Raw genomic sequence first — 27,621 nt, 5'->3', positions numbered from 1 at the left:
AAATCCTCAATATCTTTTACTTGAGCCTTGCTGTAATTATCTTGAAGTCAAAGGGATTGGAAATGAAAGAGAAAGGGAAATGTGTGCCCGCCTTTCAAATCTGTAAGAGCGATGGGCAACTTAAATCAAATGGATTAAGTGGTGTTACATAGGGGGTCATATTCTGAGTGGGAGATGGGATAGGGATAGAGATATAAATAATAAATAAATAATTGGCGGTTGTCGATACAGAGCCTGTTTGCTTTTCTGTACAGCTGGATGACAGTCTCTAAATGCTGATCCCTCATTTTTTATTGGTATATATCTGATCAGAGCAAGTTAAGACAATCACCAAAAAATGTTTGAAATGGAAAATTAACTTCTCCCACTTTGCTGTTCAATTATAGCAGCATGTTACACTTTCTCACGTTCCTTCCCCCACACACCCTGCTTGCTTCCAAATGAAGGTTGCAATCCTATACACACTTTCAGGGGAGTGAACCCAATGAATTCAGTAGAACGTCTGAGTGCCAAACTATGCTATATATCAGAACCAGCTTTGTATGTATGCATTTGTTGGCTCAGTGTCATTTCCCTGAATTATAGCTGCACTTTGTTTTAACTTTTCTATATTGTGAGAAGAAACAGTGTGCAAGAAGGTACTAAGCAGGAACTCTGTTCCCTAGACCAGTGGGGTGCAGCTGTTGACTGAATAGCTATATGCTGCATTTAAATAAATTGTGTATAGACCTGCATGAGATTTTAAAAGAATCCAATAAAAGTAAGCATGGGGTTGCCAACTGAGGCTGCGACTACAGTGATTCTCCCCCATAAAAGCACCCCAAGTGTCAAATAGTAAAAGGGGAAAAAATGAAAAACTCCCGTTGGCACCAATGTGAGTGGGGGTTTTTTTGGTGGGATCACTCTGGTTAGGGAATGCTCAAACCTCTTCGTATAATTAAGTCCTAATCCACGTTGCTTTCCCTTATTTTAAGTAAAAAACAGAAATAAATACCCATCTGAGATGCAGTTCTGTATATTTAAATATAATGTAGTTTTCCCCTGAGATAATGTTAAGACAAACCTAATGTGAGAGGCTTTCACGTCTTCCCACAGTGGTCTAGAAATTGCCAGCCTGTTTATATACCCCAGAACATTCAGTACTTCATTAGCTGGAGAGCTATTGTAAAAAAACTAACAAAAACAGGAATTCCCTCTTCTCAAAAATCTGTCTGATGCACTTTTCCTTTATTATTCGTTCATTCACTCATTAATCCATTCTCTCTGTTTCACCCATTCACTTTGCTGGGCTCATAAATGTAGTAGTATTTTTGTCGCAAATACAAAATAAATTGCCCCCTCTTGAATGGAGGAAGAAACAGTGATGCTTGTGCAATAATTTTTAATTGAATGAGCCTTTTTCAAACACAGTAACAGCTTTTCCCTCACCATATTTATTATCTTGGTGATAAAGGGGGGGGGGAGTACAGCAGAAAGCAGTGAGCAACAAGTTTATCAATTTGAGCAGGCCAACTGCACAACTAAATGCATGTGAAACTTAACAAATCCCTTGGGGAAGCTGACTGTAAGAATTTTCTAGTCTGTGTCGAGTTACTGAGGTGCGACATGGTGGATTGAACTTAATGCCTTAGGCAAGCAGAGTCAAATAGAGACAGTTTAAGATTTTGCTGTGCCCATGAAGGGATCTGCTAGCAGTTGTCTAAATGAAGCTTTCAGAAAGGAATATAGCGTTATCATGAGCTCTTTTCCCTGAATATTTCAGCGAGTTATTCTAGTTTAAAAGAAATCCTAGTAGGATTTCCTCTGTATAAGCTTTGTAGCAGCTGAGAAAAGATTGGAGTTATTCTTTTCCTTACCAGAAGAAACAAGGGACTATAGTAAGATACCCAGTATATTGTGGCATTTGGTTTGAAAGGGATATTTTGTCAAGTATTCCAGGCTGAAATGAAGGATCCCCGTCTGATAGGGGATTGACCTTGTTTTGACCTATGAGATGGTGCTGCGAGAAATTTGTAGAACATATATCTATCTACTTGCATCCACTTTGCATTTACTGTTATACAGTATTTGTTTCTCTTTGTACGTATCATTTGGGGAGGAGGGAAATGACCAGAATTCAAGTATGTTTCTATTAAGTGACAACATATTGCAAGATCTGGGTCTCAATGCATTGTTCTCTCTTAAAATTTGGTAATATTTCTTTCAGAACATGTAAGTTTCTTCTTAATTTAAAAGCACTTAAAAAGCCCTCAAGATCATCTACTGTGTCTTTTTAATTTGGCCACAGAATTTGCTACATGCACACTTCAGAGATTCTTTGCCCTAAACAGTAATTGTTTTCCAAAGTATGGAAGCATAAATAACGTTGACTTTTCGGGAAAATCAAAGCATATATCACACCCAGCGTTGAAACAATTGAAGCATATAGTAAAAATTAACCAGTATTTGTATCAGGATAATGAATGTTTTCCGCTAAGCCCATGAGGAAAGTCGGCAAAATACTGTGATCAAAAGCACCATATGTGAAGGAGTAGAGTGTGTACCGCAGGGCACCATATAGCTGTACAAACTGCACAAGGAACCACTGGCTACCTACAATTCAGAGTGTTGGTGCTGACCTTTAAAGCCCTAAATGGTCTCAGTGCTGTATATCTGAAGGAGCATCTGCACCCCCATTGTTCAGCTCTGAGGCCCTTCTGGTGGTTCCCTCATAGCGAGAAGTAAAGCTACAGGGAACCAGGCAGAGGGCCTTCTCAGTGGTGGCGCCCTCTCTGTGGAACACCCTCACATCAGATGTCAAGGAAGTAAACAACTACCTGACTTTTAAAAGATATCTGAAGGCATCATTGTTTAGGGAAGTTTTTAATGTTTGATGTTTTATTATGTTTTTAATATTCTATTGGGAGCTGCCCAGATCGGAGGGATATAAATTATTATTATTATTATTATTATTATTATTATTATTATTATTATTATTATTATTAGTGCTCTTCCCTATCTTCCCTCTGACTGTTCTAGCCCAAGATTTTTGAAATAGTGTTTAAAAAGCGTTACTATCTTACTAATATTTTTGACTGGCACCAAAAACCAGTTCTATTTGTCTAGAAAAAGAGGTGCCGAAACTCACCATGAATGCGTCTATCATGGGAATTGGGGTTGCTTGTGTGTAAACCTCCAGCCGTTCCCAACTGCTTGGGGTGGTTGCGTCTTTCCCCGGCTGAGCAGCCCTTTTGCGCTGCTGCTCAGTCGCTGGCAGAATCCGTCAGTGGGTGTCTCCTAAATTTCCTCCAGCATAAGAGTTCCTTAACGGACAACCTTCGCCTCGCCTCTCTGCGCGGAAGCCTTCTGCGCAGAGTGGGCGTGCCTAGCGGTGGTCCTCCACTCTCCTCGCTGACTTCACTGGAAGAGTCTCGGAGCCTCACCTCTGAGATGCTCTCTGCCTCTCCCTTCTTCCTGGTGTCACCGGGACTTCTTTCCCCAGAGGACGTTCTCTCTCTTCCCTTACTCATTCCCTCTCCTGCAGAATCTGGGAGCCTAGCCTCTCCACTCTGTTCCGATGTCAGTTCCCTGACAGTGTCCCTTGTTCTCTTAAAAGGGCAGTGAGGTACCAGAACCAAGTTCCGGTGACTTCCTGCTGAAAGAAGAGAAGAAGAGAAGAGTTTGGATTTGATATCCCGCCTTTCACTCCCTTTAAGGAGTCTCAAAGCGGCTCACATTCTCCTTTCCCTTCCTCCCCCACAACAAACACTCTGTGAGGTGAGTGGGGCTGAGAGACTTCAAAGAAGTCTGACTGGCCCAAGGTCACCCAGCAGCTGCATGTGGAGGAGTGGAGACACGAACCCGGTTCCCCAGATTACGAGACTACCGCTCTTAACCACTACACCACACTGGCTCTCAAAACACACCAGAGTAGGTGCCCGGTGAACTTCCCTGTGGAGAGCATTCCAGATACTGTTTGTTTGTTTGTTTCTTTTCTTGCTTGCTTGTATAAGAACTTATCAACCATTCTACAAATAAACTGAGCAGTGTACAGAAATAGAATATAAAACATAATACAGATAATTAAAAAATGGAAAAAAACAAAGAATTTAAAACTTTAGTTACCAGGTCCCATAATGGAGAAATCCCTTTTCATGGCTATGCTTGTCTCACCACACATAACAGTGGACGCAGAGGACAGTCTCTGTAGGATGGTTCCTTCTCAGCTTGTCTCCTTCAGAGAGATGAGAAACAGGAATGATCTAACAGGAAGAAAAATATATAAGAAGAGGTGGTACAAAAAAGTACTGGAGAAAAAGATTCAGGAGAGAAATCTATAAATGGTTACGGGGGTGGGGGTGGGGGTGGGTGGAGAATACTGTAAGTGTTTAGCCAAAACTACTTACCGGTTTTCAGGTAGGTATCCTATGTGGGATACTTGTCATTGAAGGCAGCCCCAGCCCCACCCCAAATCTGTCTGACATAAGCCAGTGAACAATAAAACATGGCTAAATATTAAATAGGTGTACTAATAACGTCCTATAAAAGGATGCAAAATGCAAGAGGAACTAATACAAAGCCCCACATAATATAATTCCATATGGTGCTAGTAAGTTTCCTACAAGGATTAAAGTTTCTGTTCATGAAAACAGTGAAGATTCCATATCTACTCCACTGGAACCACATCCGGATCAAAGCCAGCACTGCTCAGATTATCATGATGAGCTTCCGCCTTCCAGAAATCTTCACAGCTGGCAACTGTCCTTAGCGTGTTTGAAGGAGGTGCTGTAAGATGCTGTTGAGTTAATCGTGTGGTGAGATGATAGTCACAGTGTTCTAGTGTGGAAGTGCAATGCCTTAAGAGTTTCAATATTCTTACTGTTTGATTAACACATGATTAAGGTAATGTTCAGTTATAGTTATGTTATTATTATTGTTTATTACATTTGTATATCTTAAGATCACAGAGCCGTACATAACATAAAAATATAAACAAACCAGTATCTTGGGGTTTTCCAGGAGATGATGGGTTCTATAAATATTGCTATCATAGGTAGTTTTTTTATATATACCACCTCTTTTGGTATATATAGGCATAACCAACCTCTTGAGGAAGCATGAGATTCCAACTAAGATCTTTTCCTTCCTATTGTTCCACCAACTCTGCCTCCCCTTGCCTCTTACCGCTTAGCTGGTGGAGTCCCGTTGGCATCGATCTACGGAGCTTGCACTTTTACAAAAATTGTTATGTGTCTGTTAGGGTTGTCAGTCTTTCAGTGCGTACAGGTCAAGGGGGAGGAGCTAGACAAAGAATGATCCAAGAAGTCCTCAATGGCAGAACAGGTGGAAGATAAGAAGCGGTATCCCATTAACATTAGGCAGGGACTCTCACTATACTGTTTTAGATGCCGGCTAAAGGTGTTTATTAAAAAATGCTTTCCATATAAGTAATTGAATATGCTTTTTGTTTTCTGATTTTATCTGTCTATTATTGACAGTTACTTTATATTGTTACTACTTTTTTTTTTTTTGAACAGTTAATCTGTTTTATAAATACGTTTTTTAAAAGCACAGCTTTTTGTGTATTTATTTTCCCCTTCTGTGCAAGGTGCTTTAGAAGAGAAGAGATCTGGCTCAGCAAGTGGGATTTGAGAATAGGCTTGTTAAGTCTTTCTCTTGCTTTTTTCTTTTCTGTTGCTCCTTGCAATATGTACCGTATTTTTCGCCCTATAGGATGCACTTTTTCCCCTACAAAAATGAAGGGGAAATGTGTGTGCGCCCTATGGGGCGAATGCAGGCTTTCGCTGAAGCCTGGAGAGCGAGAGGCATCGGTGCACACCGACCCCTCCGGAGGACTCCCCGTGCTTCAGGAAGGTGTCCGTAAGCCTCACGCGCCCGGCGGGAGGTCCCGCCGGGCGCGCAAGGCTTGGGGCGGCAGCCTGCAGCCAGAAGCACGGGGCGCGCTGCGGAGCACGGCCCATGCTTCGGGCAGATGTCCGCAAGCCTTGCACGCCCAGTGGTAGGTCCTGCCGGCTCACAAGGCTTGCAGGCAGTAGCCTGTTCTGGGGGCTGGGGTCGGGGGAAGCTCGGGCTTCCCGCGCCTGGGGGGGAAATACATTTCCCCCCCTTTATTTCCCCCCCAAAAAACTAGGTGCGTCCTATGGGGCGGTGCGTCCTATGGGGCGAAAAATACGGTATGTTGTGAAACCCTTCTTCTGTCTTTAGAATTGGCCCACTGTACAAATACCTGTAAATTTGGGGAAGGCTTTTTGCACACACACCCGCCTCCTCTCATGTGCCTGACAAACTGGTTCTAAAGCAAAGTCCTTTCCTCCCTTGTTTAGAAAGTCTGACTTGGCAGATGTATTATTAAAAAATCAATATGACCCTACAAATCAATATGACCTGTCTGACAACCAGCTGAGCAATCCTGCTTATAATATGCAATTATTTGGCCCAAGCCATACAGAAATCATCATAAGAGCTCTAAGATGGTGCCAACAGATCACTTGGAGCTTTTTTTGTTTTCAGTGAGCTTGGTCTTAAACTTTCTAATAATCTGTGATGTTTAGGGAACAATATACTTGTAAACAACATGAAACTTAATCAGTTGTGTTCCAATAGGCAAACAACTATTTAATAATAATATTTTAATAGTAATGAGGTAAACCAAATATTTTTTACATTTTCCTGTGTATGCTTATCTAGTGAAATATTTTGCTATAACATAAGATTATGATCCTGGAGGTATATATCACGTGCAGTATATCTTTTTGGTAGACTTTAGAATCAGGAAAAAAATTTCTGAGAAAAACATAAATATGTGGTGGGAGTTAGCACTAGTAACATATTGTTTTCAAAGCTTTTTTAGAATTTTATTTTCCTAATTTTAAGGAGAATTTGGGAGGCAAGTATAACCCTGCAGTAAATCTGGCTGAGGGGCGTTGGGAAGCAACATGAGTGTTGTTCTGCTGGCGGAGATGGAGCTATACCAGTGGAAACCTTCATTGCCATACAGCGTGCAATGCAAGGGTGCAGGCCCAAGGGATGGCCAAAATTGCACCTCTCCACTCCACTCAGAGCAAGGATCTACAATGCAGAATGAAACTACAGCATCCTTGGCAAATGACTGGCCAGCAAAGAGGTTCCACTACCTGCCAAGGCAGTTGGCTCCAAGGTTGAACAGCTCTTACACTTAAGTTTCTCCTAACATTTAAGAAAAACCTACTTTCCTGAAACAACAGAGAACAGGTCTACTCCATATTGTGTGTGGCGAAAGCTACTATCACGTCCCAATTTAATCTTCGAGCTAAAAACGTTCCTTGTAGGACTTGGTTTCCAGAGGCGTGCTCTAGACATACTCAATTTGTCAATGTCGTTCTTAAAATGTGGTATTCAGAACGGGACAGAGTAATCCAGATGCGGCCTGATAGGTAGCGTGGATAGATAGATGCGGCCTGATAGTTCCAAAATAGCGTGGAACTATTATTTCTCTGGATATTATGCTTCTGTTAATGTGGCCTAAGATCACACTAGCTTCTTGTGATGCTGGTTTGTGTGCAGTTTATGATCAACTAAGACGCCTGGTTCTTTTCGCTTAACAGTGGTACCTCGGGTTAAGAACTTAATTCGTTCTGGAGGTCCATTCTTAACCTGAAACTGTTTTTAACCTGAGGTACCACTTTAGCTAATGGGGCCTCCTGCTGCTGCCACGCCGCCAGAGCACAATTTCTGTTCTCATCCTGAAGCAAAGTTCTTAACCCAAGGTACTATTTCTGGGATAGCAGAGTCTGTAACCTGAAGCGTATGTAACCCGAGGTACCACTGTACTGTTGCCAAGCCAGAACTCCCCTCTTCCTAAGTTTGTACATTTGATTCTTAATACCAAAAATGCAAGACTTTATGTTCATCTCTGCTGAATATCATATTGGTAGTTTCAGCCCATTCCAACCTGTCAAGATTATTTTGAATTTTGATTCTGTGTTTTCTAACATTAAATACGCCTCCCATCTTCTTATCACAAGCAAATTTGATACAAGACCTTCATAGCACCTTTATGAACACAATTTAGCAGTTTGCCAAGGCAAAGTTAGGCAGCCACCTCAGGCAACAAATGCTGAGGAGCAGAGAGTAGAAAGAAATGTGTATACTATGCGGCCTGCCATGTGTCCCCTAGGCTAACCTGCCACCCTCAGGTAAAGTGGAGAATGTTGTCGCATCGTCAGGATCAAAATAAGATTCTGCTGTGAGTCTGGTTGACTTTGTACTGTATAGGGTATGAGGGGAAGAGCCATCGGGTCTCTCACCTCAGACAACAAATGTCCTGAAGTGGCCCTGGTAACAAGCCAAGGCTGGCATGGAGTTCTGCCATTTCTGTGGATGCGTCAGAGAAATGAAGGCGTTATGGGAGTGGCATATCTCCAGCCATCTCAATCATGCTCTTTTTCTCTGGCTATACAGGCAGAAAACACCTATGTTACCAAACACCTATCATGCCAGAAAACACCTATGTTACCAAAGGTGTACCTAGGCTCCTTTTGAAACCCCCTGCCTATTGAGATCAAGCAGGCATCTTCACGGTACAGTGGTACCTCTGGTTATATACTTAATCCGTTCGGGAGGTCCATTCTTAACCTGAAACTAACCTGAAGCACCACTTTAGCTAATGGGGGCTCCTGCTGCTGCCGCGCCGCCGGAGCACAATTTCTGTTCTCATCCTGAAGCAAAGTTATTAACCCGAGGTACTATTTCTGGGGTAGCGGAGTCTGTAACCTGAAGCGTATGTAACCCTAGGTACCACTGTACTTTTTCCGGCACCTGCTAAAAACATTCTTGTTTCGATAATCCTACCCCGATGCTTAGAAAGTTAAAGTAATTTTAATCTGTTTTAGTATTTTAACTTTCGTATGTTTTAAAGTATGGTTGTGAATTCTTCTCAGCTTTATTGTTTATACCAATGAAGCACAGGGCATTCTTCTACAAAGTGCACTCTATGATGCCCATAATGTATCTGGATATGAAAATCACCAGCATTTCATATATATATATATATATATATGCGCAATGAAAAAACAAAATGAAACAAAAAACCCCAAAGAACTAAGAACAATCCATGGGACATGTACATTAGGGGGAAAGGAGGGGAGAAGAGGTTGTAAGGGATTTTGAGCTATAATTTTTCCAGCCAGAGTTGTAGATACAAATTTGCACTGCAAATTGACCTAACAGTTCTGGGATCGGTTCAACTGTGTCATGCCAGCCTATAACATATATTACCCTTCCCCAGTTTTATAGAATTTTATTATGTTGTAGCATCCTATTTTGTGAAACAATATATTTCCTAACATTTTATGATGACCTATGCTTCTAGGCAAATAAAGGATGATGATTATGAATGCAGCTTATCCACAAAGGTCAAATGAAGTCAGTGACATGTACAAGCTGATAAGTTGACTGTAGCCAATTTTTGGATGTTGTGCTATGAATCCCCCGGATGTAAGTAGACGATGGAGTACTGAAGTCATTTTTAATTGAACTTTTCTAAGCATTGGTTCTTCATAAACCATAAATAACCCAGGAGAATATATTGTTAACTGTAATGTATTCAGATCATCCCATGTATGGCGCTGTATATGAAAACCTCTTAACTGATTACTTCGGATGTGATAAAAGCATAGTGCATTTAAACAGTGCATCATATTTGTCGTCGTTTTAGTGGATAAATCTGTTGATCTAGAGCGCAGCCGACCCACTCCTTTCTCTCATTCATTTATGTGATGAAACTGTCATAAATGTGTATCTGATGAAGGACGCTGCCTTTTAAAGGAATGAATTTACTGATGAAAAATGCTCTGTGTTTAAGAGGTTTTCACTTATACCATGTTAACTTTATGGGTTGAATCGATTCCTTAGAACATGAACAAGCCGGAGTTAGAAGAAACAAAATTTTCTATTCATGGGCATGCAGATTCAAAGTTTGTTGGAAAACTGCAGTTTTAGTTAATTAAAGTCGATACAGGCAACTCCCCATTGACATGTGTCCAATTGATGTGTGACCATGCGCATCACGTCACACCTGGAAGTGAATTAAAAAATTGCAAAAATAGCCCTAGAAGAGCAAAAAGGGCAAAAACAGCACCAAACAATCCCATGAGCCTTTGCAAATACAATCCCATGAAACTTTGCACCAAACTTTGAGGACTGTGGAGAGTTGGGAGTTTGAGCAAGGAGGTTTGGAGGAAATGATTGCCACTATTTGTGCCAGTCTGGTAGTTGTTGCCGTTTTTTTAAAAGAGTTTTTGAAGTGTTCCCAGAGGTTTAGAGGGTGTTTGCAGGCTTTTTCAATGGTGTTTCAAATATAAGCGATTGCGCTTAAATGTGCAGTGCCTCGTAACGTAACCCCATGCAAATTGGGGGTTGCCTGTACTTGAGAGTTTTTAAGACTGTAATTTAATATATCTTTCCTTCTTTCCCTTAATAAAAGTTCACTGGTCAGCTTTGCTAATAACCTCCTACCTTTTGCTAAGTGCTTGTATAATGGTGCTGGTTCATAGTAGTTATTACACAAGAATCAGGCAGCCCTCTTGGCACCTGCCCAACTTTGCATTGCCCATGTACTTGCTATTATAAGTGTTTGAGCATATTATTCTTCGGTTGGGCGGGAGGGGCAATCAGATGCAGAAGGTAACGCACAGTTAAGCTTCTTTTGGGTAATAACATATAAGAGATTTGCAACAATTACTTGGATCTGCATTGCAAAAAATCATTTATCTGCACTGCAGAAAGTATTCCAAGCATGCCATGAGGGATTGAGAGGAAGTTGCAAATGTCCTAGAAAATAAAGGGGCTGGTCTTAGACATCTATTCCTAGCATGAAGTTCAGCCTCACACAACCAAAACAACAGAAGTGGGGTGTTGAACTCATCTAGTTTCCGCAATGATATATCAGCCAGATTATCTGCTTTCAGTGCCCCCTAAATATGACTGTATAAGTGCAGTTACATATACCTTACATAGAGGTAGAAAGATTGCTAATGCCCTTAGTGTCCCTATGGTCCTTTCAGCACAGCCATGTGAAATTAATTTCCCTCTCAGCTTGTACGTTAGAATAAATAATTTCATATGTGCCAAGTTCTGTTCTTCTATAAACCGTAAATGTTTATTCCAGCACCTGGTAGGTCTCTTTATCTCTGAACTTTTGTGCTCTGCAATATTAGCTTCCCTAAGGCAGCGAAATTAAAAGTTACTTAAGGGCTTTATTGAGTCCGCGTATTTGTATTTTCCAGCATTAGAATGTTTGTTTACTTTGCAGTGATTCAACCCCACCCAGCCCAAGGACAGCCCAAGCTGTTACCCACACAATAGGACTTGGTGTTTGACCATAACTGCAGGCTCACTCCACAGGCAATCAGCATTTTAATGAGCGATTAAAGGAAAGTCATTGTACTCTTGCTGCCTTATCACAGTTGCCAAATAATTTTCTGTTTGAGTAGATAGATAATGTAAAAGAGAAACCTCACCACCATCATGTTGTTGTCATTAAGGGCTCTTTTAACATATTTATAATGTTTTAAAATACACATGACAATTTAGAGCAGAGGTGATTATAATAGTTGAGTCTTTTTGCAGGATTCTGATTGTTGGATAACCGAGATGACAGCTAACTTCCTGCTTAGTGTGATGAAGAGGAAAGCGGCACTAACTTCTTCCTTAACACCACAGCTGCAGGCGACACACCGCACAATCGAACGAAATTCCAAGTAGCCTTATTGTACAAGGACAATCGAGTTAGGACAAATCTGAGGAGCCGAAGGACCCTTTAACGGTCCTCCTCCAGCCTCAGCAGTCCCCCCCCCCTTCTCTAAGTAATCGCCCAGGACGATATCTACCTTTACCTCCCCACCTCCCATTTTATGTTGTCCTTTTAATGTATATCATGCTATGGCCACATGGCTAATGCAATATATAAATAAATAAAAAAAATAAAAAAAAATAATAGTTGAATATTAGCTCACACTTTCCATTTTATCTTTTTAGTAGGGCTATGATGCCCCACCAAAATATGCACATAACCTTTAAAAGTTCAAATGAAAGGAAGTCTTGGAGTCATCGTGTGTTAGGGAGGTGTGTGATAATAGATGGTTGTTATGCTCTGTGCATCCTAGGAACTATTAGGTAAATTGTATCAGGACCCTGATGTACAGTGTAATTGATGCAAGCCCTTTCATAGCATTCCAAGATTGAAATCAATACTTATTGCAACAAATGAGTAACAAGTCAATACTTCTTGCAACTGCAATCCTCCTGTAAGCGTTGGTGTGCCTGTAGTTTTAACTTCTGTTTTGGAAAAGCAAATATGTTTAGGAAGATCTGTTTTGGGAAAGCAAAAGCGACAAGCATACATTTTAGTAAGGCACCATCTTGATAGCAACTAGCTTAAAGTCACAATCAGACACAATTAGCATAGAAGATTCATAACAAAGATAAGTTAAGAGGCCATAATATAAAAAAATGGCACACCAATCTATCCACTTAAGAATGAATTTCAAAAGCAGTTAGAGATGTTACCCAGAAGGGGTGGAGGAAGGCTATCTTACTTAATAGAAGGCAAATGTCTTACTGAGAACTTAGAAGCTCTTTTCACATGTCTATAGAGGCTCTGGATTACAGCCAGTCTTTGTGTTTACTTTTTGTTTGTGTTGTGCAAACATATATTAATTATCTGTTTGTGACGGTGAGAGTTCAAAAATATTAGTTGCTTAACTTGCAATATTATTATATATCAAATTATATATTAAAAGTTCTTCCATTGTGCATATGTACAAATTTATGGCACGTTCTATGCCAGTGAGATTCATGTTCCAGTTAATAAGATTATGTTTCCAATAATAAAGATGCTGTGTTTCCTGTATTGCTGGGGTTAGACTAGATGACCCATGTGGTACCTTCCAACTCTACAATTCTGTGAAGATATTAGGTGGTATTCAATGCTGGTTCTACTCTGAGTAGACCCATTGAAGCTATTGGATGTGACTAACTTAGGTTCATTATTTTCAGTGTGGCTACTTTGAGTAGCACTTAGTTGGGGTCCATCAATGTTAACAGTTTTTAAAACGGGTGGGGAGTTTTTAGGGGAACACAGAAATTACCCTAAATTTTAGGCAGTATTTCTGTTACCAACACTCTTGATTCAGCTAATTCTACTGGAGTTTGCCAGATAGCTTTCAAAGACTCTCAGTTGGACATGCTGTAGCAGATGCTGGTGTTCACGTTAGGCTATGCAAATAAATGAGGCACTTTTGATAATGGTGCTTAGTAATTCCGCTAGCTTTCCGCTAGCATGTTAGGCCGAGAGTGAGTGGCTACCCCAAGGTCACCCACTGAGCTTCATGACTGAGCAGGATTTGAACCCTGGTCTCCCAGGTCCAAGTACAGCACTCTTACCACTATACCAGACTGACTCTACTTATCATAGTGCTGTTTGTCAGGTCAATTTTCTGCAGATAAACTTGATAAATTCAATTTGATCTTTATAATTGTCCTTGGAAACCTGTGTGTTGTGAAACAAAATAAACTTTTATGCGGTGAAATCAACTACCAGCACAAAAATTGACTCACACTGGCCTCGTTCCCATCTGAAGAACAAACCGATGAAAGCTTGTGGTTAGTGAGAAGAGCGCTTAACTGCAAGTCTGGGTTCGGACAATACATTAAGCCCAAGCTTTGGTTTAGCTCAACATGGCATGGGAGTGAAAAAGACTGAGGATGAGCAAAGCATCTCTGAGCCTACATGTTTGCATTGTGCTGGTAAACCATAGTTTGCCTTACCGTGATGTGCAAACCAGGCGAATGTGCAATTCACTTGCAAGTTGCAGGAGATAGCTGGGCACCACCAAAATGAATCTCTCTGCTAATGTGTGGTTGAAAAAAATTGGTGTCTAATTGCAGAAATATTTGCTGCTCTTGCTTTAATTTGTTGGCTGCTGTTTGCAAGGGCTGAAAAAGGGAACTATAATGGGATGGAGTCATGTACATTCCTCCCCAGCACACATGAAAATATGTGTGAGATGCACCCACACATGACTCTCTTGTGTGTAGTTGAAGCACTCGTTTTGTCAAAAACTTTAGAAACTTGAGTTTAATGATGAACACAGAAATGTATTCTGGAAATGGTACTATTAAGATGGTGACTAGAAAGGGTATTTTAGGATGCTTGCAATATTAACAAGTATTTAGATTTTTCCAAAGTGCTGAAAGATTTGCTGCTGCTTTTTTATTTTTATTTTACATAGATATAGCTCCAGCAGCTTTGGATTCTTATTTAAATAGCTCGTAGGTTTCAGAATTAATATCATGCTTTTAAAAAAGCTTTAAAATCTTGTTTTATTCCCCAGAGATTTGTTTTCTGCTGTTGCGATTAGATGATGACAGCTAGCTGGCTTTTAAAATTGATCAGGAAGTATTCTGGCAGTCATTCAGTGTTGTAAAAGCACTTTAATGGATATGAGCTATTCACCCAAATCAGACTCAATGTCAAAACAGGCGAAAATACAGCTGTCACTCTGGACAACAAGTTACACATATGCAAGCAGCTGCTTAAAAAAATATTGAAAGTCAAGCCTGAAATGAATTTTAAGGGGTTATCTGCATATGTGCTGCTGATGTAGGCATGTGTATGTATTTTCTCTAATATTTGTTTTGTACAGGAAGCCTTTTGTTTTTGCATGCATGTCTCTGTGCAAAGCCTGACATGAGAATTTTGTTCTCGGTGTTCAGATCTTGAAAGTGAAAGGTTTCCATTTTGTTTATTATGTGGCAAACATTAACTGGTGATATTTGTAATGTAATTTATCTGTTACATTTGGCCCTGAATGGGCTGGGAATAGTGGAATGTAAGGAAAGCCAACTCTGGCCTTGGTTGAGCTACCAAGGCTTCCTCATTGGAGCCCTGAGCTTTGCTTTCTCTTCCTCCATTGATGGAAGGTGGTAGCTTAGCCTTTGGAAACTTTGACTGCAGTTAGTAAGTTAGACAAAGAACAACCAAACCCTTGTGTTTCTCTTTCCCAAAGGCATGGTGAAATATTCATACATGACCTTCACATAGGACAGTACTTTTCCTTATGTTATGCAGAATTAAACAAGTGGGATATGTGTGCAGAAATGAGGTCCAATCATGCAATGGGATTTCCTCTCCCCCTCTTACCCCTGTGCAACCCCTAAACCTGTTCTGTGGGCTCCCCAACCCCTTGAGAGTAGATTTAGGGGGGGTGGAGACATGCAGTAGGAGGAGAGAGGGAAAATAAGTATTGCACAAGTGGAACTTGTTTCACACCCACAATGACTTAGTTGAATCCTGCCCGCAATGAGCAATGTGTACAACAGCTTCTGAGCATGTGTAATTGTGGAGAAATTGACATGTTGCAGAATTCTCACACATACCCATGTATGCTAAATTTCACTTTGTAAAGCATTCCCTGCCATCATTTAAAAGTTATTTAATGTAGCACACCTTTGGAGACAATCCATATATTCCTATTTCAATGAAGAACTTTCTGGGTAAGCTTAAACATTCATGGATAGTTGGAGAGTTTCCCTGGCAGGATCTTAGTTCTGGAATCAAACAGTTCTGGAATCAAAATGATCTGTTTCAAGCCAGTTTCCATGGATAATACTCAAGTAAGAGTAGACTTTTTGAAATTAATGGATCAATTGTAGTCATGTTACTTAATTTCAGTGGGTCTAATTTGAGCAAAACTTTGCTGTATACCACCCAGGTATTAAGCTTGCACAGGTCAGTTCTTTACAACCATGAAGAGTTTAGGACACAGTGGCAGGAAAAATGGGCAAGAACGGTATTCTGTAATCCTTTACCTAGTAGTGGCAAATAATAAAGTATTTACAGTCGTACTTCGGAAGTCAAACGGAATCAGTTCTGGAAGTCCGTTCAACTTCCAAAACAGTCTGGAACTAAGGCGCAGCTTCCTGCAGCCAATCAGAAGATGCGGCAGACGTTCGGGTTCCAAAGAACTTTCACAAACTGGAACAGTCACTTCTGGGTTTGCGGCATTCGGGAGCCAAAACATTTGTCTCACAAGGCATTAGACTTCCGAGGTACCACTGTATTTGGATCTGGGCTCGTGGATCTCTGTTAGGTTTCTTATTGCCATCACGTTCACCCTACAGGTGCATTTTTGTTAAAATATTCTCGTTAGAAACATAAAAACTACTATTTTGCTATCAATGGAGATTTTATTTTTTATTTTTTGTAAGTGCTACAACTCAACTTTTTGTATCTTTGGGTTTTTCCCCTGCACTTGTTTTCCTTTACGTTTATTCTCTAATCTATTATATTTTCTCTTTAATTTTAGTTTGTTTATTTAACTATTAACAAAAGTATCTGTAACACACTCTTTATCTATATAGATATTAGGGCAGATAAGATAAAACAACCAAGCAAATCATATAGTATACATATTAATCTACAACAGCAAAAACAAATGCATGCAGCTAATGCCAGAACAGACTAAAACAATAATCAGCATAAAAAAAGTTCAGGCAAGCTGTGATAGAGAGAGAGGTGCTCCTTTAGTTATTTCATTGATTAAATGCCTATGAACATACTTCACCAATAGTACCAGGGGGAGAGGGTTACCTATAAATCATAATAAAATATTATATACATTTAAATGCAATATTCATATTTATAGAACATAAGGCCCAGCCATCACACTTAAGTCATAAACACCATGGCAGTAATAAAGTCAAGCTAACAAATCATTTATATATATCATATCCTTCCCAAAGGGTCCCAAACCATGTATGATTTTAAATGTAGGCACTGGAATCTTGGAATGGGTTCAGAAGCCCAGTCAAAAGTATTGTCAATGTCAAAGTGATTCTATTTGGCTGGACCAGTTCAAATTCCAGCAGCTGCTTTCTGCAGTAATTGACATTTCTAAGTCATCTTCAAGGGCAGTCTCCCCACCAGTGCATCACAGTAATCTACATAGGAGGTTACTTGGGGATAGTCTATCAACGGTGATCTGTGCTCTTTCAGAAACCGAATTTTGGTGAGCTATAGATCACTTTCACCTGATCATGTCTTTATTTAGTGGCATGAGACTTACATCGATGGGTTGCAAGTCAATCTTGACAATTTTTTATTATTAAAAAGATTATTTGTATTTCTTGAATTTGCCTATTAGCTTTGATTACTGGTTTTCGTTTCTTAGCCCTGTTTGTTAATGTATCAATGTGTTGCAGCATTTAAAAAAAAATCATTTTGCACATTTATAGAGAAAATACTGTATTGTGAGTTTTTCCTTCTGACCTGTTACATTTTCAGAACTATTTTCCTGCATGATAACTCCTCACAGCTGCAGAAACAGGATCATGGCAGACTTGTGGCAAAGGCCTGCAATGTTGACTGTCATCTAATGACTTACTGTGCCTAGTATAAATTGCTGCTCAAACAGCATCCTTCCAGGTTTTCCTCCCAGGAGAGCATGTGCTTTAAAGAGTGACCTTCCTTTGCCCCAGCACGTCAGCCTGGAAAGTTTCTACTTGCAGTTGAATTTGTGTCAAGCAATGGCTGTACTTAAAACTTACTTAAGATACAAAATGAGAAGAAATATTCTCTCTTTGTCTGTGTGTATGTTAGAATACCTGTATAGTTTTTCTTTTTCAAAAATTCTGCTACTTGTGCCTTAGCAGCCAAGCAGATATTTTCTCTTAAATGTTCATCTAAAACGTTTTCTAGTAATCTGGTATTCTTCATTGTGCAATTTAAAAAAACCGAATAGGATAAGCTGTAATCAACATGAACCTTGGGGTCTCTTCCTACTCTACAATTCTATGATTCTTTGATTTATATATGTATTTCCTACCCATTAAATGAGATAAAACATACCAAGATACATGGAAAAATATGTGGTACATTATAATTCCTTCCTTATTATTGTGGTCATAATTAAATAAGGGAGACATAAGATAAAGTGTGAGGCTCATAGGATTATTTAGTCAGTTCAATAGTTTCAAGTTTTGAACGCTAAGCCTTTGAAATGTTTCCAAAATAAAAAGACTGTGCATATTTTTTGGAAAAAAATGTAGCCTAAAGTGTACTTTAACCTCAACCCAACCAGTTTACACCTTGCATACCTTCACTTTACTCCCATATCCAGCTACTCAACCTGGCTAGTCCCAGATCCCAAACCTGCCTCAGGTAGCTCCTGAGCTAGGCCTGTTCTTCCTTGTTTCTGGCTAAACATGTTTATCTTTCTAACGGCTGATGTAGAATTCCCCAAGTTCTGCTGTTCCTACCCCAACATTACATTTTAATAATCATGGCTTACTGAAAGAAAAAGAATATATTTACCTCTGGAGCAACAGAATTCTCCTCCTCAGCATTGCTCGTTGTACATCTTCCTTTAGCTTGTTTTATTTTAGAGCAGCGTGGAAGACAAAATCTCTTCGGCTAATAGAGATATGAGTTGATATTCTTTTGAATTGAGAAAGCTAATGTTTAAGTGCATGTTTTCCATTCTGTTTCTACCCAGAAAGTATAAACTGACAGACCAGGTTTTTTGGAACCTAGTTCTTATATGTAAATTACATTTGGAAAGATGTAAAGAGAGCATTTCTTCATTTTCTAAGTGTCTTATTTGTGAATCATGTTGAAAGTTGATGAAGGAAAATTAAAAAAAAATGTGAATCAATAAAGCAGAAAAAGGCAATTAAAATAATTTTTGATGCATACAGATCCCCTTAATTTTAAATTATTTGTTCACCCATGCTTCACAGAGAGTTTATAGTTACAAATATTCTGAATAATTTGCACTATATTTTTGGGCATATCAGTAATGAATAAATGCTTCTGTTTGATGATTTTCAAAGAATGAGACAGGCTTTCTTAGGAAGGTGTGGACGATTGCCATGCAAGGCACACACTCCCCTTGAGGTTCCAGTAGGAGGCAGAGTGCCAAAGCCCCAGTGGGATAAACCAGCCTTGCGTGTAAGTCCTCAAAAATTACTAGCCTGCCCTGTTTATCCCTACATTGCTAGTTTACTCCTTTGAGACAAATTGGCTACCTGAAAGGGGGGGAAAGATCTCTCTGTGCCAGTTTATAAATGGTTCCCTCATGGCTGCCTAGAGCAAAGAATTCGTTGCCACTGGTGACCAGGCAAGTGGCTGTTGACAAGCTTGGAATAAACAAGATGGTGTTCCACCCGCTGTTTTTTATTGTCATGCTGGAGGTCAGTGGCACAACTATTTATTTACTAGTTCATTGCTTCCTTCCACTTCCCTCATCACATAGGGATCTTGGAAATATACACTGTAGTCCTATCACCCTCTTTTCTTGTTTTTCCTATCTTGCTTGTTCCTGGGCTGAAATCAAAGTGAGCACAATCAGGGAACAGATAGGTAGCCGTGTTGGTCTGCCATAGTCAAAATAAAAAAATTCCTTCCAGTAGCACCTTAAAGACCAACTAAGTTAGTTCTTGGTATGAGCTTTCGTGTGCATGCAAAAGCTCATACCAAGAACTAACTTAGTTGGTCTTTAAGGTGCTACTGGAAGGAATTTTTTTATTTTGACAATCAGGGAAGTAATTTCTCTTTGTCCAAATTGCATGTGGGAAAGTCAAGATAATTATTTGCCTGACTTCAGAAGCTCAACTCCACTTCTACATCACTGAACTTTTGGAAAACATTTTAATACATAAAAATGAATGCTGAAATTATCACAGTTGGCATTATAAAGTATATCAATAGCCTTGGCAAAACTCTAACCAAGAGAATGAGTATTTGCACAGGTTTGCTAATTCCTTTAATGACAAAACCACGCAGTTGCCTTCAATACTGCAAAACTCAGCAGCTGCCATTGAGGGAATGCTTTTACCTTAATAATCAGAAGTCTTAAATATAGGGCAGGTAGTTTTGGAGATGCCATGTCCAGACTTAATGATAAATATTTGCTCTCCCTAGTTGAGTCACCGTAACTTAGACCAGATGTTTCTGAACTACGACTCCCATCAACCCCGGCCATAATGGCCAAGTGGTCAAGGATTATTGGGGTTGTAGTGCAACAACTTACGGGAGGCATCACATTGACTACCCTTGCCGTACACAGTTACTGTGAACTGGAATGATGAGGGCCTGTCTCTTTGCTTGAAAGAAAAGGTCAGATGTACAATGATACTTATGAACAATATGCTAGGACTTTGAACCTTCCCTTGTCTTAGTAGCACACCCAGAAACAGAAAAGAGTTTCTGTCCTGTTCTGGTTGAAAGAGTATCTGTCTTCCAGGTTCCTCAAGGAAATGCCATTAATTGCCTGGACCAAATTGCCTGTCAACCTTACACAGGCACGAGAGTGAGGATCACTTACTTATGGCAGCTATGCCTGTAGCAGATATTCATTAAGTACAGGCTAAACTGACTCTAAAGCAGTTAACTGTATTTTTAAACCAATCTGAAAATGTCTTGTGTAGAACTAAGAGTTTCTGTTCACACCATTTACCCCAAATATTGTCGCTTGAATGAAATTGTTGCTGAATGTTTTGGTAAAAGCATCTTACCAGCTGAAGTTGCAATTTAATGCTGTGCACTTGATTGAACTTCATTTTTTCAGGCATAAAGGAAACTGCGTTACATTCCCATGAACACGCCCACTTGCCACCTGACTTTCGCTAAAAGCATGTCCACTTGGTATAGTTTTCTTTTTTAGATAAGGGCTTGTATAAATTAGCTCAAGTGCTGCTGCATGATCGTTTTCTATTTCTTTTGTGATGTTCCGAGAATTACTCCATCACAAATTTAAAGGTATTCTGAGAGAGGAGAAAATAGTAAGAAAATTATGGGAGTTGTAGTAACTTTGATTTCAAATGAAATGTGTGTTTTGTGTCGTTATTTCATTCTTAACTAAACTAAACTATAACTAAACAAGCCCTGTGCGCCTTCTCCTCCTCATGGGCTCCGTTTTAATGAGTTATTTTTGCTTTCAAAGAAACCATAGCTTGACATGATATCTGAACTAGCAGCTATGATTTGTGTGAGCTCTCTCTCCAAACAATGATTACAAACCATGACTTCATTTGAATTTCAAAAGCAAAACACTTAAAAATGGAGGACGTCGAGGAGGGTGGATTATGCTAAGATACCAGTAGGTTTCGAGAGCTCAAGTTTTCTAAGAAAGCAAAACTATATACAGCTGCTCCTCTGTGTACACATAAGATCATAGGACCTTATACCAAGTCAGACAATTGGCTTACAGGGGAATCCCCACTAATGCAGGGGTTCCATTCCGGGCCACCATACACACAAGTTCTGCCCTGTTCTGCCCCTGCCCCATACCCTATCGGTGCCAAAATCAGCATGTGGATATTCAGCTCAGTACTGCAGACATTGGCAGGCAGTGACTCTGTGATTTCATACAGCAAAAGGTCTTCTCCATTCTTACCTAGAGATGGAATCTGGGACCTTCATTCAAAACAGGTACTCTAACACTGAGTTGTGGCCCTTCCCCCAGTTTTCAGTATGACATACCAGGTAGAGGTAAATAACACAACCATTATTTAAAACTATCTTTTAATTGGACCAACTTTTGTTGGTGCAGGAGTATGCTGGGGAAACCCAGCCAGATGGTGTGGGGTATAAACAATAAAATTATTATTATAATGCAAACATATGAGTTTGCACTATGACCTGCTGCTTACCAGTAGAAGTGTTGCTCAACTCCCCTCTGGTTACTGCAGTGTCACTGAGACCCACCCACACTGCCTACAATAACATGTTATTTTAAACTCTGCTTTAGGGTGATGCGCAAAAGTGGCAACAACCCACAGTAAGCCTTGGACTTGGGTGCTTAATCTTGAATTCCACCCTGCCAAGAGACTAGTTTAGAAGCTTGTACTTTCATTTGCGTAAACCATGGTTTCTAAAGCTGGCTTGTTGAAATTCATTACGGTTACTCTTAACCACAATTTGACAAATCTGGGTCTGGACAATTTGACAAATTCTGATCAATTAAAAGCAGAAGGAAAAGCTTCCAAATTTCTCTTGTCCATGCAGAAGGGAGCAAGAGAGTCTGAGCTTGCTGTTATTTGTACATCTCACCCTAAACCAGGCATAGCAAACTTGGTCCTCGATATGCTTTGGGACTACAATTCCCATCATCCCTGACCACTGCTCCTGCTAGCTAGGGATCATGGAAGTTGTAGGCCAAAAACATCTGGAGGGCCAAGTTTGCCTATGCCCGCCCAAAACCCTGAATTAGTGTGATGGGCAAACATGGTTATTATTTCAGGCTCATCTCCCTGGCCTTAAGGGTCAGAAGTGTCAATTTTATTTGCGGAGTGGAGATGTATATTTGGCATTTTCAGTAGGCTAAATTCAGATCAATTCAGATTACATACTGAATTGCTAATGTCTCTGCCTTTTTTGTTTACAATAGTTTTATACAGCCCAATAGCAAATATTTTTAGGCATCTATAGAGAGAGATTATTACTATTACCATGCTAGTTCAGCATAAGTAGAAAATATGTTGCTCTGATCTCATTTCCTTTTCAACTGAAGCTAATATTTCACAAACAGTAGTAAAAACTTTAAAGCCTTGTTTTTACATCATTCAATCACTGGAGCAGGAAAGGCCCATTGCTGTAATTACCTCAGCAAATTATTTTATTGAAGGCTGAAGATCGCAGAGATCCTAGTCAGTACATTACTGTGTCACATATCCCTAAACTGGTGGCTTCTGGATACGAGTGAAATACCTCAATGTGAACTTGGGAAGCCTGTTATGAAGGTTTCGCAAATATGTCATTGTGTTTCTGTTTTGACTATTAACACTGATTGTATTGTTTAAAATATATACAAATTGATTAATATATAATAAAAATTTCTAAGCAGCATAAATTATCATTATCATCATTATTGTTATTAGGTGGCTTACAACATATCTGGACGGCTTACCACGTATATAGAAAACATAATAAAAAAAAGCAGTCGTTAAGAGTCGTCAACAGGCTCATCTCAGCTATCTGCCAATCACCCATTCCCACTACCCTTCTGAGTAATACCCCTCCCCACCTTCTCTCTATATAGAAGGATCTGGCAACTTCTGTTTCAGTGTATCTGAAGAAGTGTGCATGCACACGAAAGCTCATACCAAGAACTAACTTAGTTGGTCTTTAAGGTGCTACTGGAAGGAATTTTTTTTATAATAAAAACATCAATCCTTAAAAACTTCGCTATACAGGGCGGCCTTCAGTTGTCTTCTAAAAGTCATATAGTTGTTTATTTCTTTGACAATTGAAGGGAATGTGTTCCACAGGGAGGGCACCACTACTGAGAAGGCACTCTGCCTGGTTCCTTGTAGCTTTGCTTCTCGCAGTGAGGGAACTGCCAGAAGGCCCTCGACACTGGACTTCAGTGTCCTGGCTGAACAATGGGGGTGGAGATGCTCCTTCAGGTGTACTGGACCGAGGCTGTTTAGGATTTTAAAGATAAGCACCATCACTTTGAATTGTTCTCAGAGATGTACTGGGAGCTAGTGAAGATCCTTTACAACCGGTGTTAATACGGCCCCGGCTACCACTCCCAGTTAGCAGTCTAGCTGCCACATTCTGGATTAGTTGTAGTTTGCGAGTCAGCTTCAAAGGTAGCCCCACGTAGAGCGCACTGCAGTAGTCCAAGCAAGAGATAACCAGGGAATGCACCACTCTGGCAAGACAGTCTGAGGCAAGTAGGGTCTCAGCCTGCGTACCAGATGGAGCTGGTAAACGGCTGTCCTGGACACAGAATTGACCTGCGCCCCCATGGACAGCTATGAGTCCAAAATGACTCCCAGGCTGTGTACCTGGTCTTTCAGGGGCACGGTTACTCTGTTCAGGACCAGGCAGTTCCCCACACCTTCCCACCCCCTGTCCCTCAAGAACAGTACTTCTGTCTTGTCAGGATTCAATCTCAATCTGTCATTCGCCAGCCATCCGCAAACCGCCTTCCAGACACACAAACAAAATCAAAACAGCAACAGTATAGTTAAAACAAAAAGACAACATAAAGCCAGCAAAACAGTTGTATAAAAGTTCATGAAAACAACTAAAAACTGGAGTTCATATAAAAAATGTCTGATCCTATGGGTCAGGGAAAGCCTGGACAAAGTATTTACAAGACATCTGAAGTAACCGATGTTTGCTGCTTCGTGTATGAAATATTATTTGAGAAAGCTATTCAACCAATCAGTCACTGACTGCACTAACTAACAAACATTTACCACCTGTGCAAGAAAGATCTGATCTTAAATTCTTGAGATATGTCTGCATATCAGGCTATAGGAGGGGGAAAATGGGATTTATGGGCTGTCCAGTGTTCTGCTAAAAAAACCTGCTTTATCAGGCTCCTCCCTCTGTTGTCAACTTGGAGCATCCATTCCATCAGGCGATAGCAGAGGCAGGATCTTTCCATCGGCTTAGCTGAGAGACTAGCAACTTTTGGCCCCTCATCTTCTTGAGCTCCTTCCATTTCTACCTCATTGTTACAGGAATCCTGTAAGTAAAAACTGGGTCCAGATTTGCTATTCCCTCTTAGCCTCCCAGTTAGTTTTTTTGTTGTTGTCACAACTTTTAATATGTACACCTGAGTGCAGGGACTGGCTTCTTACTGATATTTGTAAGCTGCTCTGCAAACCCCTTTTTTGGCTGACGAGCAGAGTAAAAATACTTCAAAACAATCAAACATGTGTTAGGACATGCCGATCATTGGAACGAAGTATTGCCACGTGTCAGAAGGTTCGTAGTTTCGAACAATTGTCTGTTTTGTCTTCGATATTTATTTTGTGCTGTTACCTGTGGAAGCAGGCTTAATATAACACCCTATCCGCTAGTCCTGTTTGCTACATGCTTGCAGCCTAATTTCCATTATATTCACTGTGTTATATAGAAATACTTAATGTCAGGAAGGCAGTATTTACTGAAATACACAAGTTCAGAATTCATCATGATTCTGTGTGAAATCCACTCGCCCTTTGCTCCCCACCCCCCTCCTGAATTGGAATGAAATGTGCCTTAAACTGTAGTGAAATACATCACATGCAGCAACAGTGGGCCCTTGCTTCGCCTCTATTCCTGGTGTGAAATCGATACACTATCTTTCCTCCTGACCTGTTCTGTGACCTCCATTGCAGCTTTCATGCTGAACAGCAATTGCTTTGAACAGCCTGGGTCTGCCAAGGCTCACAAATGATTCCCTGCTTTTGTCTAAAACTGATGCTGATAACAAAGGAATGATTTTAAATAATGCAGTTGTAGTCGTTTTCTAATTATGAATTACATGAAAGTGCATGCTCTTCTATTATTAAACCGTTTCAACAGCAGATACAGTGGGTATATAAGCGAAATTGCTTCATACTGGGACAACGCAGGATTTCTGTCCTGAATTTTTTTTCCTGCTAAAGTTTACGTTGCTGGTGGAAAACAGCAGGTGTAATAATAAAACATATTGTGGGGGGTAGTTAAGTGGAATTTTATATTCCTGTTGAATTTTGTAAACCCTGAAATGTAATTTTCACACCACTGCCAGAGAAGAAAAGTAGGTTGGACACAATTTAATTTCCCAGGTTTCCTAACCACAGTCTTAAACTAAACGAAAGTTAAAAATGGGCACTGAAAATAATCAACTATTTCTGTAAATTTGAACTTACATATACAGAGTATATGTAAATAGTATTTTAAAATATTTTAGACATTTACATTAAGATGTGGGGGAATTATTGAAGTTATAATTGGCATTTACATTTGCATCAAGAAATCCATTGTTCAATTAGGTAGATTAGGCTAATAGCTGTTACTGGCTTTGAAATTGAGAAACTGTCTGGTGTTATGCTGAAGTTATTGTTCCTTACAAAATGTATTGGTAAGGAATAAAATGCAGAGGGACAGTTTTAAATATCTGTCTTTTGAGACTTTTCACACCTGTGATTTTAAAAAAATGAATACATCAATAAATATTGCTGAAGCTATGAGTTGCTTAAAAAGCATTTTTAACAACACAGCATAACTAATCGAAATTACATGGAATAATACCAGCTTACTTTTACATTTCATTTATGGTGTGATGTACACGGAAATTGTCTTTTCTGTCAAACAGCAAGACGAATATTGCTTCTGACAAACTCCACTATAATAACTACTATATAAAACCCACACCCCTCTGTTTCTTTCATTCATTCCAGCTGTTATCAGCATAGCTTCATTTCTGATGCACTAGAGAACTTTTTTTTTAAAGGTCTGGTAACAAGTGATTTTCCATAACGTAAAGAAACTTGTGTGTGGTTGTGAATCACTGATGTGACTAAGGGAGAACTGTTGTATTACAGTATTATCTTTAACAGTAAACACAACTCATTTGAAGATTTCTTATTATTTATTTCCAGTCACATTTATATTAGTTTATGTGACGGCTGCCATGTTTCCTTTCCCAAATAACCCTGGAATGATGGTCCAAGCCATTTTGAGATTAAAATATTGAGTGGGGGACAGGCCTCCTAAAGGGGAACTGCACTGCCACTGCTGCTGCCACTCTGTGTGGTAGCAGCAAAATAAGGTTCTGTTAATCTCACATTTCTTGATTGTAACCATTGATCATCACTGTTTAATACAAGGGAACTGGGCATGATACATAAATTAAGCATAAAGAGATAAAAGCCAGATGAATTAAATATGTCAGCATACCCAATGAAAAAAATAACTACTATCTTCAGATCAAACAGTTATGTACCTAGATTGAAAATCCTTTCTTTAAATAAAGAAGATAAGTAACTATTAACCATAACAAATAAAACTTACAAAAATAAAACTGAAATAATTGAACTAGTCAGGTTTTTCCAGTAGAATCTTATGCATTTGCCTTACTAAATTTGACTCAGGTGTATGGTAGTGCTATTAAGAAAGTGGCAAGTCTTCTCAATATCTTGATAGCCTTACTGTGAAAAAACAGAAAATCTGTATTTTGACACACTCACCAAGCAAGTGTGGGGAAGCTTGTGGTCTCTACTCTAGTTCCTAGCTGTCAAACTGTGGTTTAGAAACCAGAAAATGTACCTCCAAACTGAACCATTGAGCTATGCTCATTCAGTGAAAAATAGAAGATCTGTGCAAATATTTTATAATTAGTGGAAACTATCACTCTTTCATGGTAAAAGAACTAAATACTACATATTACTCTGGATCTTTTTGAAACTGTATCTCAAACTTGTAATACAGTAGATTACTCTTGACATGAACAACATTTTCTAAAATTTGTATTAAAATCAAATCCCCCTAAGTCATATTACTACTTCATTATAAGCATGAATGAGTAATACAGGGTTTGTTCTCTCCAATGAATTGTTATGCAACAAGACTTGATGGTAATTCTACCTTTCCCAAAATCTGATATCAGGCAATTTATCTTCTAAACAATACTCCCGAGTACTAAACCTGAAACATTCTGGCATCAGCCCAAGTCAAACTTCAAGAAGCTGATTCTCAGGAGCATTTCCCCAACTCCATAAATGTGATTGTTTTAATAAATAGTGTACACGTGTCAGGATTACTTGTAGTGCTGCCTGTTTATGTTTACTTGTTTTCCTGAAACAAATCTCCATTAC

At 39.6% G+C, this 27,621-nt stretch overlaps 1 protein-coding gene and 1 long non-coding RNA gene across 13 annotated transcripts in view; both read left to right on the top strand.

Annotated features, from left to right (window-relative positions):
- Nucleotides 1-18,698, top strand: part of LOC310710650 — a 31,820-nt gene extending 13,122 nt beyond the window's left edge. The window contains exons 1-3 of one of the 2 annotated variants that reach the window (XR_014528171.1): nt 7,554-8,174; nt 9,350-9,474; nt 17,324-18,698. This is a non-coding gene — a long non-coding RNA (uncharacterized lncRNA). Of the gene's footprint in view, nt 1-7,553; nt 8,175-9,349; nt 9,475-17,323 lie in introns of those variants that run through there. The other variant, XR_014528170.1, reaches the window with a different exon arrangement.
- NPAS3 (neuronal PAS domain protein 3) overlaps nt 1-27,621 on the top strand; it is a 625,716-nt gene that overhangs the window by 45,718 nt on the left and 552,377 nt on the right. The gene's annotated exons all lie outside the window — the stretch shown is intronic.

This window comes from Podarcis liolepis (assembly GCF_965112155.1).
Source record: "Podarcis liolepis genome assembly, chromosome: 1".
Taxonomy (NCBI): domain Eukaryota; kingdom Metazoa; phylum Chordata; class Lepidosauria; order Squamata; family Lacertidae; genus Podarcis; species Podarcis liolepis.
This window is presented reverse-complemented; position numbering and strand designations above follow the sequence as displayed.